Below are 8,871 nucleotides of genomic sequence, written 5' to 3' on the forward strand. Positions count from 1 at the left end.
CGCTAGCCGGCGGGTGGCCACGGTCGAAGATGCGCCACCTGAAGAACGACCGGCGCCCAAGAAGCCCAAGGGCGGCAGGCCGGCTTGGCAGCCCGCCTTCTCCTACGAGCAAACCCTCGACGCCCCTTGCAAGTTCCACAGCGGCGCGAAGCCGTCCAACCACACGACCCGGAAGTGCAACTGGCTCACCCGAATCTCTAAAGGCAAGGGGCTCTTGCCACCTCCGCCTGCCGGCCCGCCGCCTCCGCCTCCGCCGCCTCCGGCCGCTCGGCCCGCAGTCGGAGCCGTGCATGACGAGTTTCCTGATGAGCAAGCAACCTACGTCGTCTTCACCAGCCAGCCCGAAGACCGGCGTAGCAAACGCCGAGAGCACCAGGAAGTCACCGTGGTCGCTGCCAACCCCGCTGGACACATGCATTGGTCAGAAAAGCCCATCAGCTGGAGCCGGGCCGACCACCCGGAGGTGATGCCGTCTCCCGGCTCTTATGCTTTGGTCCTGGAAGCCACCCTTGCAACGGACAGACGCGCTGCCCGCTTCTCTCGTGTGTTGATAGACGGCGGGAGCAGCATCAACATCTTGTATCGTGACACCCTGGAGAAGTTGAACGTCAAGACAAAACAGCTCACGCCCACTCGGACAGTGTTCCACGGCATCGTAGCCGGCCTGTCCTGCGCCCCCATTGGCAAAACCAAGATTGATGTACTTTTTGGGGACAAGGAGCATTTCCGCCGGGAAGCGATCTGGTTTGAAGTGGTGGACCTGGAGAGCCCTTACCATGCATTGCTGGGCCGACCTGCCTTGGCCAAATTCATGGCGGTTCCCCACTATGCATACCTCAAGATGAAGATACCAAGAACCAAAGGCATCATCACCGTAGCCGGCAACTACAAGAAGTCCTCCGAGTGCGCCACGGCCAGCAGCCGGCTGGCCGAGTCCCTTGTGATCGCCGAAGAGAAGAAGATGCTGGACCGAGTCGTGGCCATAGCCGGCAAGCAGTCGGCCGTGTCCCCCGACCCCAAGGAGCATGATACTCAAGGGTCTTTTCAGCCGGCCAAGGAGACGAAGAAGATACCTCTTGACCCCGAGCGTCCAGAGAGGTTTGCCGTCATTGGGGCAAACCTGAACAGCAAATAGGAAGGCGAGCTCGCCGATTTCCTCCGTGAGAATCGGGACATCATTGCGTGGTCCCCCAAGGACATGCCGGGTGTCCCGAGGAAATTCGCCGAGCACAAACTACATGTTCGAGAAGACGCAAAGCCAGTCAGACAACCCCTTCGCCGGCTGTCGGAGGAGAAACGCAGGATTGTAGGGGAGGAGATAGCCCGGCTCTTGGCGGCCGGCTTTATCATGAAAGTTTTCTTTCCAGAGTGGCTCGCCAACCCGGTCCTTGTGCTGAAGAAGAATAACAAGTGGCGCATGTGTATAGACTACACAAGTCTCAACAAGGCCTGCCCCAAAGATCCTTTTGCCCTGCCAAGGATAGACCAAGTGATAGACTCCACAGCCGGATGCGAGCTGTTGAGTTTTTTGGATGCTTACTCCGGATATCACCAGATAAAGCTAGACCCGGATGACCGCCTGAAGACCGCCTTCATCACGCCATTCGGAGCCTTCTGCTACCTGACTATGACATTCGGCTTGAGAAATGCCGGTGCCACCTATCAGCGTTGCATGCAGAAGTGCCTCCTCAAGCAACTCGGCAGAAACGCTCACGTATACGTGGACGACATCGTGGTGAAGACGGAGAAGCGTGTCACCTTGCTGGAAGACCTCAAGGAAACATTTGAGAACCTGCGCCGGTTCCAAATCAAGCTCAACCCTGAGAAATGCGTGTTCGGGGTGCCAGCCGGCCAGCTCCTAGGCTTCCTGGTCTCCGAACGCGGCATCGAATGCAACCCGGCGAAGATCAAGGCCATCGAGAGAATGGCGATCCCTACCAAGCTTCGAGACATTCAGAAATTCACCGGGTGCTTGGCCTCCTTGAACCGCTTCATGAGCCGGCTCGGAGAGAAAGCTCTTCCCCTCTACCGCCTCATGAAGAAGAGCACTCACTTCGAGTGGAACGACCAGGCCGACCAAGCTTTCGACGAGTTAAAGAAGATGCCGACCGAGAAAGAGCCCATGCTCCTTTACATCGCTGCAACCAGCCAGGTGGTCAGCATCGTCATCGTAGTCCAGCGCCCGGAAGAAGGCCGAGCCCAGCCGGTCCAGAGGCCGGTGTATTATTTGAGCGAGGTGCTGTCCGCCTCAAAGCAGAACTACGCACTACCAAAAGATGTGTTACGGCGTGTACTTCACCGCCAAGAAGCTGAAGCCCTACTTTCAAGAGCATCCCGTCACGGTCGTATGCACTGCCCCGCTAGCCGAGATCATAGGCAGCCGGGATGCCTCCGGCCGGGTGGCGAAATGGGCCATCGAGCTGGCCCCATACACGATCTTCTACCAGCCCCGCACTGCCATCAAGTCCCAAGTACTGGCCGACTTCCTCGTCGACTGGGCCGAGACCCAGTACCTGCCGCCGGCTCCCGACTCCACCCATTGGCGCATGCACTTCGACGGGTCCAAGATGCGCACCGGCTTGGGAGCCGGCATCGTCCTTACCGCTCCCAAAGGCGACAAGCTCAGATACACACTACAAATCCACTTTGCCGCCTCCAACAATGTGGCCGAGTATGAGGCGCTCATACACGGGCTCCGGCTTGCCAAAGAACTTGGCATTCGCCGGATCCTATGTTATGGCGACTCGGACCTGGTAGTCCAGCAGTCATCCGGTGACTGGGACACCAAGGACGCGAACATGGCGAGCTACCGTTTCCTGGTCCAACAACTCAGCGGATACTTTGAAGGATGCGAGTTCCTCCACGTACCTCGAGCCGACAACGAGCCAGCCGATGCCCTGGCTCGAATAGGCTCCACCCGGCAAACAATTCCAATCGGCGTCGCTCTACAACGCCTCCTCAAGCCGTCCATCAAGCCGTCTCCGGAATCCGATTCCATCTTCGTGCCGCCTGACCCCGATGCGGCCAGGTCCGGCTCGAAGAATCAAGTAGCCGACCCCAAGACCCCCGTAGCCAGCCCGGCGACTGCGGTAGCCGGCCCGGGGACTGCGGTAGCCGGCCCGGGGACTGCGGTAGCCGGCCCGGGGACTGCACCAGCACTGCAGCCGGCGGATGACCCCAGCACCTCACCGCCCAGCCCGCCCACCCTGGTGGCAGTAGCCACTTTGGCAGTAGAAGAAGTCGCGGCCCCGTCATGGACTCAGTCCATCCTCAACTTCCTAGTAAACCAAGACCTGCCGGCTGACGAAACAGAAGCAAGACAAGTCCAGCGCCGAGCCGGAGCATACACAATCGTCAACAGAGAACTACTCAAGCGCAGCGTCACCGGAGTCCTCCAGCGATGCGTCGAGCAAGAGAAGGGCATTGCAATCCTCGCAGACATTCACCAAGGAGAGTGCGGCCACCATGCGGCCTCAAGATCACTTGTCGCCAAAGCCTTCCGCCATGGTTTCTTCTGGCCGACTGCTTTGGACGACGCCAAAGAATTAGTCAAGCATTTCAAGGGATGCCAGCTCTTCGGCTCCAAGCAACACATGCCGGCTTCGGCACTCAAGACCATTCCCCTCACTTGGCCCTTTGCCGTTTGGGGACTGGACATGGTGGGCCCATTCAAGATGGCGCGCGGCGGCATGACTCATTTGCTCGTCGCCGTGGACAAATTCACCAAGTGGGTTGAGGCGAAGCCGATCAAGAAGCTGAATGGGCCGACTGCCGTGACGTTCATCGCGGACATAACAACTCGGTACGGCGTGCCGCACAGCATCATCACCGACAATGGCACGAATTTCGCCAAAGGAGCCTTGGCACATTTCTGCGCAGCCCAAGGTATCCGGCTGGACTTAGCATCCGTCACCCACCCGCAGTCAAACGGCCAGGTCGAGCGAGCCAACGGCCTCATCCTCTCCGGCATCAAGCCCCGACTGGTTGTACCTCTGGAGCGCTCAGCTGGCTGTTGGTTCGATGAGCTGCCGACTGTCCTCTGGAGTCTGCGCACTACACCAAACAAGTCAACAGGCTTCACCCCTTTTTTCCTTGTGTATGGTGCCGAGGCGGTCATCCCAACTGACATCGAGTTCGACTCGCCTCGAGTAACCATGTACACGGAAGCGGAGGCCAAGGAAGCACGAGAAGACGGCGTCGACCTGCTGGAAGAAAGCCGGCTGTTAGCTCTCAACCGGTCTGCAATTTACCAGCAGGGTTTGCGCCGCTACCACAGCCGGAAGGTCAGGCCAAGATCTTTCCAAGAGGGCGACCTTGTGCTCCGGCTGATTCAGCGAACAGCCGGCCAGCACAAGCTCTCAGCCCCTTGGGAAGGCCCTTTCGTCATCAGCAGAGCTCTAGGCAACGACTCCTACTACCTGATCGACGCACAGAAGCCGAAGGCACGCAAGAGAGACGACTCCGGCAAGGAGTCGAAACGGCCATGGAATGCCAACCTCCTTCGAAGATTTTACAGTTGAAAGGCAGTATGTATCACGCTAACTTTTGTATTAAGTACAAGACAATAGGCTCCCCGAGGAGGGCTCGGGGACTGCCATCCCTTATTTATGAATGAAAAATATCATGCTTGTCGTATCATTTACTTATTCCGTCCGGCACCGAGTTCGACTAGTCGGCTCGGGGACTGGCCGACTGAAGTTATATTAGAAGTCCTACCCGCAGTCAGACAAGTAGTGTGCCGGCTCTCAAGCCTTCCCTTGCCAAAAGTCGCAGTTCGAAGAACCGGCTGTCCGGCTGGCAAGGGTTAAAGGTAGGAATGACCGCCCACACGAAAAACGGCTAGGGACTAACGGACTAATATAACAAAGCCGGTTTTTCCCACACCGCCGACCGGCTACCAGAGTAGCCGGCCGGCCGGTTTCCATTCACTTCACTTTAAATCCAAGAAAGCTCAAGTACTTGCCTCCCCAATGAGGGATGGCGGCAAAGGAAAAAGCCTAAGGATAAACAAGCATACGCGAATGGAAACCAAACATGCACATGATAATATTTACACAAAAAGACCTCCTGGAGGCCAGCATTCAACATAGTTTGGATACACCCCCAGTGGGTGGAACTACGAAACTTAATAAAAGATTGTTCAAAGACAACAAAGCAGGAAAGATAAAGACGGCGGGTCAAGCTGGCAGAGCGGCCGACTGGTTGGCAGAGACGGTCGCGCCGGCTGAAGGAGCGGCCGGCTGACGAACTTCGGCTTGGTCGCCGCCTCCCGCAGAGGGCGCGCTTCCACGCGCCTCATTGCTGGAGGCACGGTCGGCCTGAGGTCGGCTGGTTGTTCCACCAGCCGGCTCGACGTCTCCGCCATCGTCGTCTTCGTCTTCCTCGCCCACGTCGCTGGAGGCGATCTCCTCCGCCGAGTCCTCGCCCACCGCCGGGTTCAGCCCGAACCATTCCTCCGGCTGCGCGACACCGTCATCATCGATTTCGGGTGCGAAAACGCTGATGTCAGTGCACTCGGCGATCGTTGAAGCCCGCTGGGCGATAGCCGGCCTCAGCGCCTCCAGCTCCGCGTCGGCCTCCATCCGCCAAGTGCGCAGCTGGTCCAGGCTCAGCCCTGGGTACCAAGCCCGGACGAATTCCAACGCCCACCCGGCTCCGAGGCGGGCCGCTGACGCTTTCCAAGCCTCGAAGCGGCCGACTGCGACTTCCAGCCAGTCGGCAGTTCGGCTTGGAGTACGGGGGATCGCCTCGCCGGGCCAGAGGGCGGCCAACACTTGCGCCCCGGCACGTTGGAGCCGGCGGAGCATCCGATGAGCCGGCTGCAACCGTGCCTGGACAGCCAGGAGCTGCTCCTCAAGAGTCCGGTTTGCATCCGGCGCGATGTCGGCCCCCGCTTGCCGGTGCGCCTCGCGATGGGCCTCAATGCTTTGGGCGGCGAAGGTGGAGTAGCCTGGGAAGTAATCTGCAAGAAACAACAAGCAACAGCCCAAGATAAGTCAAAAGACCCAGGCGGCAAGGGGCAGGAGAAGGGCCGAGGAAGGCAACTTACCGTCGATCAAGTCCTCGATCCGGCCGAAGCCTTCATCCAGAGCTCGCCGGGTCTCAGACCAGCTCGCCGCCTCCATCTCATATTCCGCTAGCAAGGTGGCTTCACTTTCCCGCGCCGCCTGCAGGGCCGCCTTGTGGCTTTCCTCTTGGTCGGCCAGCTTCTTGGCCAGGCGATCTCGTTCCTGGACCAAGGCAGTGCACTCGGCCTCTTTGGCGTAAAGGGCGGCCTTCGCTTCGCCAAGCTCCTTCCTCAAGTCGGCGTTGGCCCCTGAAGACAAAGAAAGAAGAAAGATCAATAAGAAAAGAGTCATCAAGAAAGACTCGACCCGACTGCGCAGCAGTCGGCCCGAATCTCGGGGACTACACCCAGTGGGTGCGCTGACGCGCCCCCACAGGAGATAAACAAAACCAAGTACTTACTTCGGCTGTCGGCCAGGTCGTCGGTCCGCCGGCTCAACTCTCGAGCCTGGGAGTCGAAGGCGGCAGCACGAAGGTTGTGGTATTCCTGAAAGTGTAGAAAGAAAGCAAAGTAAGGTGGCCGTCGAGAAAGATCCGACCCGACTGCGCAGCAGTCGGCCCGGATCTCTGGGACTACACCCAGTGGGTGCGTTGACACGCCCCCACGGAAGAAATCAAGAAAGCAAAGCAGCTAAGAGCGAAGGGCTCACCCGGATAGTTGTTCGCGTTGACAAGAACTCTTGGTTGAGCTGTTGCAACAGGGCGGCTTGAGCTTGTAGCCGGCTCCGGACCCCTTGAGCCGCCGCATCCAGCTCGCTGGTCCCCTCGCTGGGAGTCCACTCAGACACGGCGGTGCCGGCCGCCTCCAGATCTCCAGCCGGCTGGCCTGCGCCCGCGGCTCGGCACAACTCCGGCGGAGCAGCGCCTCCTCCAGCACGCCGGCCCGTCGCTAGCTGCACCTTGAGGCCGGCCCTGCTCGCTGGCTCACCTCCGGCCGGCTCCTCCGGCGCCGCTGACGATTGACCGCCTTGGCCCGCTCCGGTTGGCGCCGCAGGCGGCGCTCTCCCGGCCAAGGCCACGGGCTCCTCCTCCCTCTCCAACAGCGGTGGGTCTTGGATGATCTCCTCCGCCAAGGGCAATGGGGTGTCGGGGGCCACGGCTCGGAGAGGAACGGCGAGCAGCGGAGGCTGGCTGCGCGAGCTTTCCGCCTCCGTCTCTGCGGGAGCCGCCTCTCTCTGGGCCTTGGCTACCGCTTCAGCCTGCCCCTTTGCCGCCTGGGCGGCCGCCTTCTCCGCCGCCTCACGCTCTTCCCGCGCTTCGCGGGTGTTCCGCTCTGTGGCCTCCCTAAGATCGGCGCGGGGGTCCACGCGGCGGGAGCTCGAAGACATTCCAGCCGGCCCCACGACGGAGCCGCCCGGGCCCCGCTCAAGAGAAAGCGGCGCCCTGTCCAGCAAGCGATGGAAAGTTAAGAAGACATTCGAAGAAAAGAGAACAACGACGAGACTGCGGCAAAGCAATTAAAGACTTATGCCGAGACCGCCTGGGGCTGTTTCACAGCCTTGCGGAAGCGGGCCGCCTTCGCGGCCGCCTCTTCTCGCTTCGTCGCCATGGCGGAAGGTTTGGACTTCTTCGGCCGACTGCCGAAGAGGCCTAGAGCGGCCCGACGTTTCTGCGCGCCGCCGGCAGCCAGCGCGGCGGACGAGCCCGCGCCCTGTTGGTCGGCCGCCGGCTGGCGACGCGGAGCGACTTCGGCTTCAAAGTCGTCCGGCCAGTCCTCGAAGCTCGCGGTGAACCTTGAGCCTCAGGGCTCGGCACTGTCCCCCACGACGGCGTCTTCCATGGCAGCCGCCCCCAAGTCCGGGTCGTCAACATCATCCACCGCGCGGTCGGGGGCGTACTGACGTTCGATCCCTGCCGCCCTGGCCGGCGGCGCAAGAAGAGGGTTCTGCACAGAGAACCGGCTGGTTAGAAGCCGGCCGTCACGAAGCCGGATGACGACGAAAAAGAAGATAAAGAGAGAAACTTACCACGGGTGGAGGATTTGCGCGAGAATACGGCGCCTTGCCGTACTGCCAGTCCCCGCTGAGCTTGCAATTGGCAATGTAGTTGACCATAAGCGCCACCTCCGCGTGGGGCATCTCCCATGTGCTCAGCCGGCTTGGGTCGAAGTGGCCGCTCATCTGACACATCATATGGGGCCGGCTCTGGAGAGGAAGGATCTGGCGCTCCACGAAGGCGGCCACCAAGTCGGCCCCGCGCAAGCCTTCCGACTGAATCAGCACCCGAAGCCGGGAGATGGCGGCGTTCCCGGCCGGAGACAACGACCGGGATCGGAAGCTCCACGAGGGCTGCCTCCCAGCCGGCGGGCCGGCTACGTAGGCCGGCAGGTTGATGTAGTCTTCTCGCTGGGCGACGTTCTTCACATAGAAATAAGATCTCTGCCAGACCTTTACCGACTGGATCAGGGGGATGGGCGGGAACGGATTGTTCTCGCTCGCCCTCCTCATGGCGATGAAGGCTCCGCAGGGGGCAGGCACGCCAGCGACGACTGTGCCGAGCTTGCTTTGGAAGAACTCTCCCCAGAGCTCCAGCGTGGGGAGCAGCCCTAAGAAGCCTTCGCAGAGGGAGACGAAGGCCGACAGCAGCATCACCGCATTGGGCGTGAGGTGATGCGGCTGGAGGTTGTAGAAGTCGAGGAAGGAACGCAGAAACCCGCTCGCCGGGAGGCCGAAGCCGCGCAGGCAGTGCGAGTGGAAGACGACCCGCTCGCCCTCCTCCGGCGCCGGCGAGATCTCCCTCTCGGGCGCCAGGCGGACCTGAACGCGGTCGGCGCCGGGTAGGCGCCGGGTCTGGCGAAGGAACTCC

This window comes from Triticum urartu, chromosome 7 (assembly GCF_003073215.2).
Source record: "Triticum urartu cultivar G1812 chromosome 7, Tu2.1, whole genome shotgun sequence".
In the NCBI taxonomy this organism is placed as follows: domain Eukaryota; kingdom Viridiplantae; phylum Streptophyta; class Magnoliopsida; order Poales; family Poaceae; genus Triticum; species Triticum urartu.